Here is a 10,769-nt window from a genome sequence, read left to right on the forward strand (position 1 = left end):
CCACCAAATGCGCCATACGCATTTCGAGCTTCACGCTCTTGGTCACTGGCTGGCTAAATGAAGGAGAGGCAGGTCTGAAGAACTCATTTTATTTTCAATATTGGTCTTGCCCTAATAAGCGGTGTGGCATTCTGGGAGTTGCAGTTTTGAATATGCCACATAGACTCGTGCAGTTCACTTCCCTATCGGGCTCCGCCACCTTCATTTGAAATGTTCAATCCTGTTCGGTGGGGGGCTTGCAGTCCTTTTGCAAAGCTACACAATTCCTTCCCCGTGGTGTAGGCAACCTCCGTTTCCGAAGTGCTCTCGTCTCCGAGCACCTCAGACCTGCTCTGTCAGGCAGTGGGGCCTTCTCGCGGCCGGACCAGCCGCTAAACATGAACACCAAAGAGTCGCCCCTCGTGAGAACGCCACACACGGAGGATAACTGCACACAACACCACAGGTAGCGTAGTTTCGCAGCAGGTAGCAGCCCACCAAATGCGCCATACGCGTTTCGAGCTTCACGCTTTTGGTCACTGGCTGGCTAAATGAAGGAGAGGCAGGTCTGAAGAACTCATTTTATTTTCAATATTGGTCTTGCCCTAATAAGCGTCTGTGGCATTCTGGGAGTTGCAGTTTTGAATATGCCACATAGACTCGTGCAGTTCACTTCCCTATCGGGCTCCGCCACCTTCATTTGAAATGTTCAATCCTGTTCGGTGGGGGGGTTGCAGTCCTTTTCCAAAGCTACACAATTCCTTCCCCGTGGTGTAGGCAACCTCCGTTTCCGAAGTGCTCTCGTCTCCGAGCACCTCAGACCTGCTCTGTCAGGCAGTGGGGCCTTCTCGCGGCCGGACCAGCCGCTAAACATGAACACCAAAGAGTCGCCCCTCGTGAGAACGCCACACACGGAGGATAACTGCACACAACACCACAGGTAGCGTAGTTTCGCAGCAGGTAGCAGCCCACCAAATGCGCCATACGCGTTTCGAGCTTCACGCTCTTGGTCACTGGCTGGCTAAATGAAGGAGAGGCAGGTCTGAAGAACTCATTTTATTTTCAATATTGGTCTTGCCCTAATAAGCGTCTGTGGCATTCTGGGAGTTGCAGTTTTGAATATGCCACATAGACTCGTGCAGTTCACTTCCCTAGTGGGCTCCGCCACCTTCATTTGAAATGTTCAATCCTGTTCGGTGGGGGGCTTGCAGTCCTTTTGCAAAGCTACACAATTCCTTCCCCGTGGTGTAAGCAACCTCCGTTTCCGAAGTGCTCTCGTCTCCGAGCACCTCAGACCTGCTCTGTCAGGCAGTGGGGCCTTCTCGCGGCCGGACCAGCCGCTAAACATGAACACCAAAGAGTCGCCCCTCGTGAGAACGCCACACACGGAGGATAACTGCACACAACACCACAGGTAGCATAGTTTCGCAGCAGGTAGCAGCCCACCAAATGCGTCATACGCGTTTCGAGCTTCACGCTCTTGGTCACTGGCTGGCTAAATGAAGGAGAGGCAGGTCTGAAGAACTCATTTTATTTTCAATATTGGTCTTGCCCTAATAAGCGTCTGTGGCATCATGGGAGTTGCAGTTTTGAATATGCCACATAGACTCGTGCAGTTCACTTCCCTAGTGGGCTCCGCCACCTTCATTTGAAATGTTCAATCCTGTTCGGTGGGGGGCTTGCAGTCCTTTTGCAAAGCTACACAATTCCTTCCCCGTGGTGTAGGCAACCTCCGTTTCCGAAGTGCTCTCGTCTCCGAGCACCTCAGACCTGCTCTGTCAGGCAGTGGGGCCTTCTCGCGGCCGGACCAGCCGCTAAACATGAACACCAAAGAGTCGCCCCTCGTGAGAACGCCACACACGGAGGATAACTCCACACAACACCACAGGTAGCGTAGTTTCGCAGCAGGTAGCAGCCCACCAAATGCGCCATACGCGTTTCGAGCTTCACGCTCTTGGTCACTGGCTGGCTAAATGAAGGAGAGGCAGGTCTGAAGAACTCATTTTATTTTCAATATTGGTCTTGCCCTAATAAGCGTCTGTGGCATTCTGGGAGTTGCAGTTTTGAATATGCCACATAGACTCGTGCAGTTCACTTCCCTAGTGGGCTCCGCCACCTTCATTTGAAATGTTCAATCCTGTTCGGTGGGGGGCTTGCAGTTCTTTTGCAAAGCTACACAGTTCCTTCCCCGTGGTGTAGGCAACCTCCGTTTCCGAAGTGCTCTCGTCTCCGAGCACCTCAGACCTGCTCTGTCAGGCAGTGGGGCCTTCTCGCGGCCGGACCAGCCGCTAAACATGAACACCAAAGAGTCGCCCCTCATGAGAACGCCACACACGGAGGATAACTGCACACAACACCACGGGTAGCGTAGTTTCGCAGCAGGTAGCAGCCCACCAAATGCGCCATACGCGTTTCGAGCTTCACGCTCTTGGTCACTGGCTGGCTAAATGAAGGAGAGGCAGGTCTGAAGAACTCATTTTATTTTCAATATTGGTCTTGCCCTAATAAGCGTCTGTGGCATTCTGGGAGTTGCAGTTTCGAATATGCCACATAGACTGGTGCAGTTCACTTCCCTAGTGGGCTCCGCCACCTTCATTTGAAATGTTCAATCCTGTTCGGTGGGGGGCTTGCAGTCCTTTTGCAAAGCTACACAATTCCTTCCCCGTGGTGTAGGCAACCTCCGTTTCCGAAGTGCTCTCGTCTCCGAGCACCTCAGACCTGCTCTGTCAGGCATTGGGGCCTTCTCGCGGCCGGACCAGCCGCTAAACATGAACACCAAAGAGTCGCCCCTCGTGAGAACGCCACACAAGGAGGATAACTGCACACAACACCACAGGTAGCGTAGTTTCGCAGCAGGTAGCAGCCCACCAAATGCGCCATACGCGTTTCGAGCTTCACGCTCTTGGTCACTGGCTGGCTAAATGAAGGAGAGGCAGGTCTGAAGAACTCATTTTATTTTCAATATTGGTCTTGCCCTAATAAGCGTCTGTGGCATTCTGGGAGTTGCAGTTTTGAATATGCCACATAGACTCGTGCAGTTCACTTCCCTAGTGGGCTCCGCCACCTTCATTTGAAATGTTCAATCCTGTTCGGTGGGGGGCTTGCAGTCCTTTTGCAAAGCTACACAATTCCTTCCCCGTGGTGTAGGCAACCTCCGTTTCCGAAGTGCTCTCGTCTCCGAGCACCTCAGACCTGCTCTGTCAGGCAGTGGGGCCTTCTCGCGGCCGGACCAGCCGCTAAACATGAACACCAAAGAGTCGCCCCTCGTGAGAACGCCACACACGGAGGATAACTGCACACAACACCACAGGTAACGTAGTTTCGCAGCAGGTAGCAGCCCACCAAATGCGCCATACGCGTTTCGAGCTTCACGCTCTTGGTCACTGGCTGGCTAAATGAAGGAGAGGCAGGTCTGAAGAACTCATTTTATTTTCAATATTGGTCTTGCCCTAATAAGCGTCTGTGGCATTCTGGGAGTTGCAGTTTTGAATATGCCACATAGACTCGTGCAGTTCACTTCCCTAGTGGGCTCCGCCACCTTCATTTGAAATGTTCAATCCTGTTCGGTGGGGGGCTTGCAGTCCTTTTGCAAAGCTACACAATTCCTTCCCCGTGGTGTAGGCAACCTCCGTTTCCGAAGTGCTCTCGTCTCCGAGCACCTCAGACCTGCTCTGTCAGGCAGTGGGCCTTCTCGCGGCCGGACCAGCCGCTAAACATGAACACCAAAGAGTCGCCCCTCGTGAGAACGCCACACACGGAGGATAACTGCACACAACACCACAGGTAGCGTAGTTTCGCAGCAGGTAGCAGCCCACCAAATGCGCCATACGCATTTCGAGCTTCACGCTCTTGGTCACTGGCTGGCTAAATGAAGGAGAGGCAGGTCTGAAGAACTCATTTTATTTTCAATATTGGTCTTGCCCTAATAAGCGGTGTGGCATTCTGGGAGTTGCAGTTTTGAATATGCCACATAGACTCGTGCAGTTCACTTCCCTATCGGGCTCCGCCACCTTCATTTGAAATGTTCAATCCTGTTCGGTGGGGGGCTTGCAGTCCTTTTGCAAAGCTACACAATTCCTTCCCCGTGGTGTAGGCAACCTCCGTTTCCGAAGTGCTCTCGTCTCCGAGCACCTCAGACCTGCTCTGTCAGGCAGTGGGGCCTTCTCGCGGCCGGACCAGCCGCTAAACATGAACACCAAAGAGTCGCCCCTCGTGAGAACGCCACACACGGAGGATAACTGCACACAACACCACAGGTAGCGTAGTTTCGCAGCAGGTAGCAGCCCACCAAATGCGCCATACGCGTTTCGAGCTTCACGCTTTTGGTCACTGGCTGGCTAAATGAAGGAGAGGCAGGTCTGAAGAACTCATTTTATTTTCAATATTGGTCTTGCCCTAATAAGCGTCTGTGGCATTCTGGGAGTTGCAGTTTTGAATATGCCACATAGACTCGTGCAGTTCACTTCCCTAGTGGGCTCCGCCACCTTCATTTGAAATGTTCAATCCTGTTCGGTGGGGGGCTTGCAGTCCTTTTGCAAAGCTACACAATTCCTTCCCCGTGGTGTAGGCAACCTCCGTTTCCGAAGTGCTCTCGTCTCCGAGCACCTCAGACCTGCTCTGTCAGGCAGTGGGGCCTTCTCGCGGCCGGACCAGCCGCTAAACATGAATACCAAAGAGTCGCCCCTCGTGAGAACGCCACACACGGAGGATAACTGCACACAACACCACAGGTAGGGTAGTTTCTCAGCAGGTAGCAGCCCACCAAATGCGCCATACGCGTTTCGAGCTTCACGCTCTTGGTCACTGGCTGGCTAAATGAAGGAGAGGCAGGTCTGAAGAACTCATTTTATTTTCAATATTGGTCTTGCCCTAATAAGCGTCTGTGGCATTCTGGGAGTTGCAGTTTTGAATATGCCACATAGACTCGTGCAGTTCACTTCCCTAGTGGGCTCCCCCACCTTCATTTGAAATGTTCAATCCTGTTCGGTGGGGGGCTTGCAGTCCTTTTGCAAAGCTACACAATTCCTTCCCCGTGGTGTAGGCAACCTCCGTTTCCGAAGTGCTCTCGTCTCCGAGCACCTCAGACCTGCTCTGTCAGGCAGTGGGCCTTCTCGCGGCCGGACCAGCCACTAAACATAAACACCAAAGAGTCGCCCCTCGTGAGAAGGCCACACACGGAGGATAACTGCACACAACACCACAGGTAGCGTAGTTTCGCAGCAGGTAGCAGCCCACCAAATGCGCCATACGCATTTCGAGCTTCACGCTCTTGGTCACTGGCTGGCTAAATGAAGGAGAGGCAGGTCTGAAGAACTCATTTTATTTTCAATATTGGTCTTGCCCTAATAAGCGTCTGTGGCATTCTGGGAGTTGCAGTTTTGAATATGCCACATAGACTCGTGCAGTTCACTTCCCTAGTGGGCTCCGCCACCTTCATTTGAAATGTTCAATCCTGTTCGGTGGGGGGCTTGCAGTCCTTTTGCAAAGCTACACAATTCCTTCCCCGTGGTGTAGGCAACCTCCGTTTCCGAAGTGCTCTCGTCTCCGAGCACCTCAGACCTGCTCTGTCAGGCAGTGGGGCCTTCTCGCGGCCGGACCAGCCGCTAAACATGAACACCAAAGAGTCGCCCCTCGTGAGAAGGCCACACACGGAGGATAACTGCACACAACACCACAGGTAGCGTAGTTTCGCAGCAGGTAGCAGCCCACCAAATGCGCCATACGCATTTCGAGCTTCACGCTCTTGGTCACTGGCTGGCTAAATGAAGGAGAGGCAGGTCTGAAGAACTCATTTTATTTTCAATATTGGTCTTGCCCTAATAAGCGTCTGTGGCATTCTGGGAGTTGCAGTTTTGAATATGCCACATAGACTCGTGCAGTTCACTTCCCTATCGGGCTCCGCCACCTTCATTTGAAATGTTCAATCCTGTTCGGTGGGGGGCTTGCAGTACTTTTGCAAAGCTACACAATTCCTTCCCCGTGGTGTAGGCAACCTCCGTTTCCGAAGTGCTCTGGTCTCCGAGCACCTCAGACCTGCTCTGTCAGGCAGTGGGGCCTTCTCGCGGCCGGACCAGCCGCTAAACATGAACACCAAAGAGTTGCCCCTCGTGAGAACGCCACACACGGAGGATAACTGCACACAACACCACAGGTAGCGTAGTTTCGCAGCAGGTAGCAGCCCACCAAATGCGCCATACGCGTTTCGAGCTTCACGCTCTTGGTCACTGGCTGGCTAAATGAAGGAGAGGCAGGTCTGAAGAAATCATTTTATTTTCAATATTGGTCTTGCCCTAATAAGCGTCTGTGGCATTCTGGGAGTTGCAGTTTTGAATATGCCACATAGACTCGTGCAGTTCACTTCCCTAGTGGGCTCCGCCACCTTCATTTGAAATGTTCAATCCTGTTCGGTGGGGGGCTTGCAGTCCTTTTGCAAAGCTACACAATTCCTTCCCCGTGGTGTAGGCAACCTCCGTTTCCGAAGTGCTCTCGTCTCCGAGCACCTCAGACCTGCTCTGTCAGGCAGTGGGGCCTTCTCGCGGCCGGACCAGCCGCTAAACATGAACACCAAAGAGTCGCCCCTCGTGAGAACGCCACACACGGAGGATAACTGCACACAACACCACAGGTAGCGTAGTTTCGCAGCAGGTAGCAGCCCACCAAATGCGCCATACGCGTTTCGAGCTTCACGCTCTTGGTCACTGACTGGCTAAATGAAGGAGAGGCAGGTCTGAAGAACTCATTTTATTTTCAATATTGGTCTTGCCCTAATAAGCGTCTGTGGCATTCTGGGATTTGCAGTTTTGAATATGCCACATAGACTCGTGCAGTTCACTTCTCTTGTGGGCTCCGCCACCTTCATTTGAAATGTTCAATCCTGTTCGGTGGGGGGCTTGCAGTCCTTTTGCAAAGCTACACAATTCCTTCCCCGTGGTGTAGGCAACCTCCGTTTCCGAAGTGCTCTCGTCTCCGAGCACCTCAGACCTGCTCTGTCAGGCAGTGGGGCCTTCTCGCGGCCGGACCAGCCGCTAAACATGAACACCAAAGAGTCGCCCCTCGTGAGAACGCCACACACGGAGGATAACTGCACACAACACCACAGGTAACGTAGTTTCGCAGCAGGTAGCAGCCCACCAAATGCGCCATACGCGTTTCGAGCTTCACGCTCTTGGTCACTGGCAGGCTAAATGAAGGAGAGGCAGGTCTGAAGAACTCATTTTATTTTCAATATTGGTCTTGCCATAATAAGCGTCTGTGGCATTCTGGGAGTTGCAGTTTTGAATATGCCACATAGACTCGTGCAGTTCACTTCCCTAGTGGGCTCCGCCACCTTCATTTGAAATGTTCAATCCTGTTCGGTGGGGGGCTTGCAGTCCTTTTGCAAAGCTACACAATTCCTTCCCCGTGGTGTAGGCAACCTCCGTTTCCGAAGTGCTCTCGTCTCCGAGCACCTCAGACCTGCTCTGTCAGGCAGTGGGCCTTCTCGCGGCCGGACCAGCCGCTAAACATGAACACCAAAGAGTCGCCTCTCGTGAGAACGCCACACACGGAGGATAACTGCACACAACACCACAGGTAGCGTAGTTTCGCAGCAGGTAGCAGCCCACCAAATGCGCCATACGCATTTCGAGCTTCACGCTCTTGGTCACTGGCTGGCTAAATGAAGGAGAGGCAGGTCTGAAGAACTCATTTTATTTTCAATATTGGTCTTGCCCTAATAAGCGTCTGTGGCATTCTGGGAGTTGCAGTTTTGAATATGCCACATAGACTCGTGCAGTTCACTTCCCTATCGGGCTCCGCCACCTTCATTTGAAATGTTCAATCCTGTTCGGTGGGGGGCTTGCAGTCCTTTTGCAAAGCTACACAATTCCTTCCCCGTGGTGTAGGCAACCTCCGTTTCCGAAGTGCTCTCGTCTCCGAGCACCTCAGACCTGCTCTGTCAGGCAGTGGGGCCTTCTCGCGGCCGGACCAGCCGCTAAACATGAACACCAAAGAGTCGCCCCTCGTGAGAACGCCACACACGGAGGATAACTGCACACAACACCACAGGTAGCGTAGTTTCGCAGCAGGTAGCAGCCCACCAAATGCGCCATACGCGTTTCGAGCTTCACGCTTTTGGTCACTGGCTGGCTAAATGAAGGAGAGGCAGGTCTGAAGAACTCATTTTATTTTCAATATTGGTCTTGCCCTAATAAGCGTCTGTGGCATTCTGGGAGTTGCAGTTTTGAATATGCCACATAGACTCGTGCAGTTCACTTCCCTAGTGGGCTCCGCCACCTTCATTTGAAATGTTCAATCCTGTTCGGTGGGGGGCTTGCAGTCCTTTTGCAAAGCTACACAATTCCTTCCCCGTGGTGTAGGCAACCTCCGTTTCCGAAGTGCTCTCGTCTCCGAGCACCTCAGACCTGCTCTGTCAGGCAGTGGGGCCTTCTCGCGGCCGGACCAGCCGCTAAACATGAATACCAAAGAGTCGCCCCTCGTGAGAACGCCACACACGGAGGATAACTGCACACAACACCACAGGTAGCGTAGTTTCTCAGCAGGTAGCAGCCCACCAAATGCGCCATACGCGTTTCGAGCTTCACGCTCTTGGTCACTGGCTGGCTAAATGAAGGAGAGGCAGGTCTGAAGAACTCATTTTATTTTCAATATTGGTCTTGCCCTAATAAGCGTCTGTGGCATTCTGGGAGTTGCAGTTTTGAATATGCCACATAGACTCGTGCAGTTCACTTCCCTAGTGGGCTCCGCCACCTTCATTTGAAATGTTCAATCCTGTTCGGTGGGGGGCTTGCAGTCCTTTTGCAAAGCTACACAATTCCTTCCCCGTGGTGTAGGCAACCTCCGTTTCCGAAGTGCTCTCGTCTCCGAGCACCTCAGACCTGCTCTGTCAGGCAGTGGGCCTTCTCGCGGCCGGACCAGCCACTAAACATGAACACCAAAGAGTCGCCCCTCGTGAGAAGGCCACACACGGAGGATAACTGCACACAACACCACAGGTAGCGTAGTTTCGCAGCAGGTAGCAGCCCACCAAATGCGCCATACGCATTTCGAGCTTCACGCTCTTGGTCACTGGCTGGCTAAATGAAGGAGAGGCAGGTCTGAAGAACTCATTTTATTTTCAATATTGGTCTTGCCCTAATAAGCGTCTGTGGCATTCTGGGAGTTGCAGTTTTGAATATGCCACATAGACTTGTGCAGTTCACTTCCCTAGTGGGCTCCGCCACCTTCATTTGAAATGTTCAATCCTGTTCGGTGGGGGGCTTGCAGTCCTTTTGCAAAGCTACACAATTCCTTCCCCGTGGTGTAGGCAACCTCCGTTTCCGAAGTGCTCTCGTCTCCGAGCACCTCAGACCTGCTCTGTCAGGCAGTGGGGCCTTCTCGCGGCCGGACCAGCCGCTAAACATGAACACCAAAGAGTCGCCCCTTGTGAGAAGGCCACACACGGAGGATAACTGCACACAACACCACAGGTAGCGTAGTTTCGCAGCAGGTAGCAGCCCACCAAATGCGCCATACGCATTTCGAGCTTCACGCTCTTGGTCACTGGCTGGCTAAATGAAGGAGAGGCAGGTCTGAAGAACTCATTTTATTTTCAAAATTGGTCTTGCCCTAATAAGCGTCTGTGGCATCCTGGGAGTTGCAGTTTTGAATATGCCACATAGACTCGTGCAGTTCACTTCCCTATCGGGCTTCGCCACCTTCATTTGAAATGTTCAATCCTGTTCGGTGGGGGGCTTGCAGTACTTTTGCAAAGCTACACAATTCCTTCCCCGTGGTGTAGGCAACCTCCGTTTCCGAAGTGCTCTGGTCTCCGAGCACCTCAGACCTGCTCTGTCAGGCAGTGGGGCCTTCTCGCGGCCGGACCAGCCGCTAAACATGAACACCAAAGAGTTGCCCCTCGTGAGAACGCCACACACGGAGGATAACTGCACACAACACCACAGGTAGCGTAGTTTCGCAGCAGGTAGCAGCCCACCAAATGCGCCATACGCGTTTCGAGCTTCACGCTCTTGGTCACTGGCTGGCTAAATGAAGGAGAGGCAGGTCTGAAGAACTCATTTTATTTTCAATATTGGTCTTGCCCTAATAAGCGTCTGTGGCATTCTGGGAGTTGCAGTTTTGAATATGCCACATAGACTTGTGCAGTTCACTTCCCTAGTGGGCTCCGCCACCTTCATTTGAAATGTTCAATCCTGTTCGGTGGGGGGCTTGCAGTCCTTTTGCAAAGCTACACAATTCCTTCCCCGTGGTGTAGGCAACCTCCGTTTCCGAAGTGCTCTCGTCTCCGAGCACCTCAGACCTGCTCTGTCAGGCAGTGGGGCCTTCTCGCGGCCGGACCAGCCGCTAAACATGAACACCAAAGAGTCGCCCCTCGTGAGAACGCCACACACGGAGGATAACTGCACACAACACCACAGGTAGCGTAGTTTTGCAGCAGGTAGCAGCCCACCAAATGCGCCATACGCGTTTCGAGCTTCACGCTCTTGGTCACTGACTGGCTAAATGAAGGAGAGGCAGGTCTGAAGAACTCATTTTATTTTCAATATTGGTCTTGCCCTAATAAGCGTCTGTGGCATTCTGGGAGTTGCAGTTTTGAATATGCCACATAGACTCGTGCAGTTCACTTCCCTTGTGGGCTCCGCCACCTTCATTTGAAATGTTCAATCCTGTTCGGTGGGGGGCTTGCAGTCCTTTTGCAAAGCTACACAATTCCTTCCCCGTGGTGTAGGCAACCTCCGTTTCCGAAGTGCTCTCGTCTCCGAGCACCTCAGACCTGCTCTGTCAGGCAGTGG

This window comes from Lissotriton vulgaris, chromosome 2_1 (genome assembly GCF_964263255.1).
Source record: "Lissotriton vulgaris chromosome 2_1, aLisVul1.2, whole genome shotgun sequence".
Taxonomy (NCBI): domain Eukaryota; kingdom Metazoa; phylum Chordata; class Amphibia; order Caudata; family Salamandridae; genus Lissotriton; species Lissotriton vulgaris.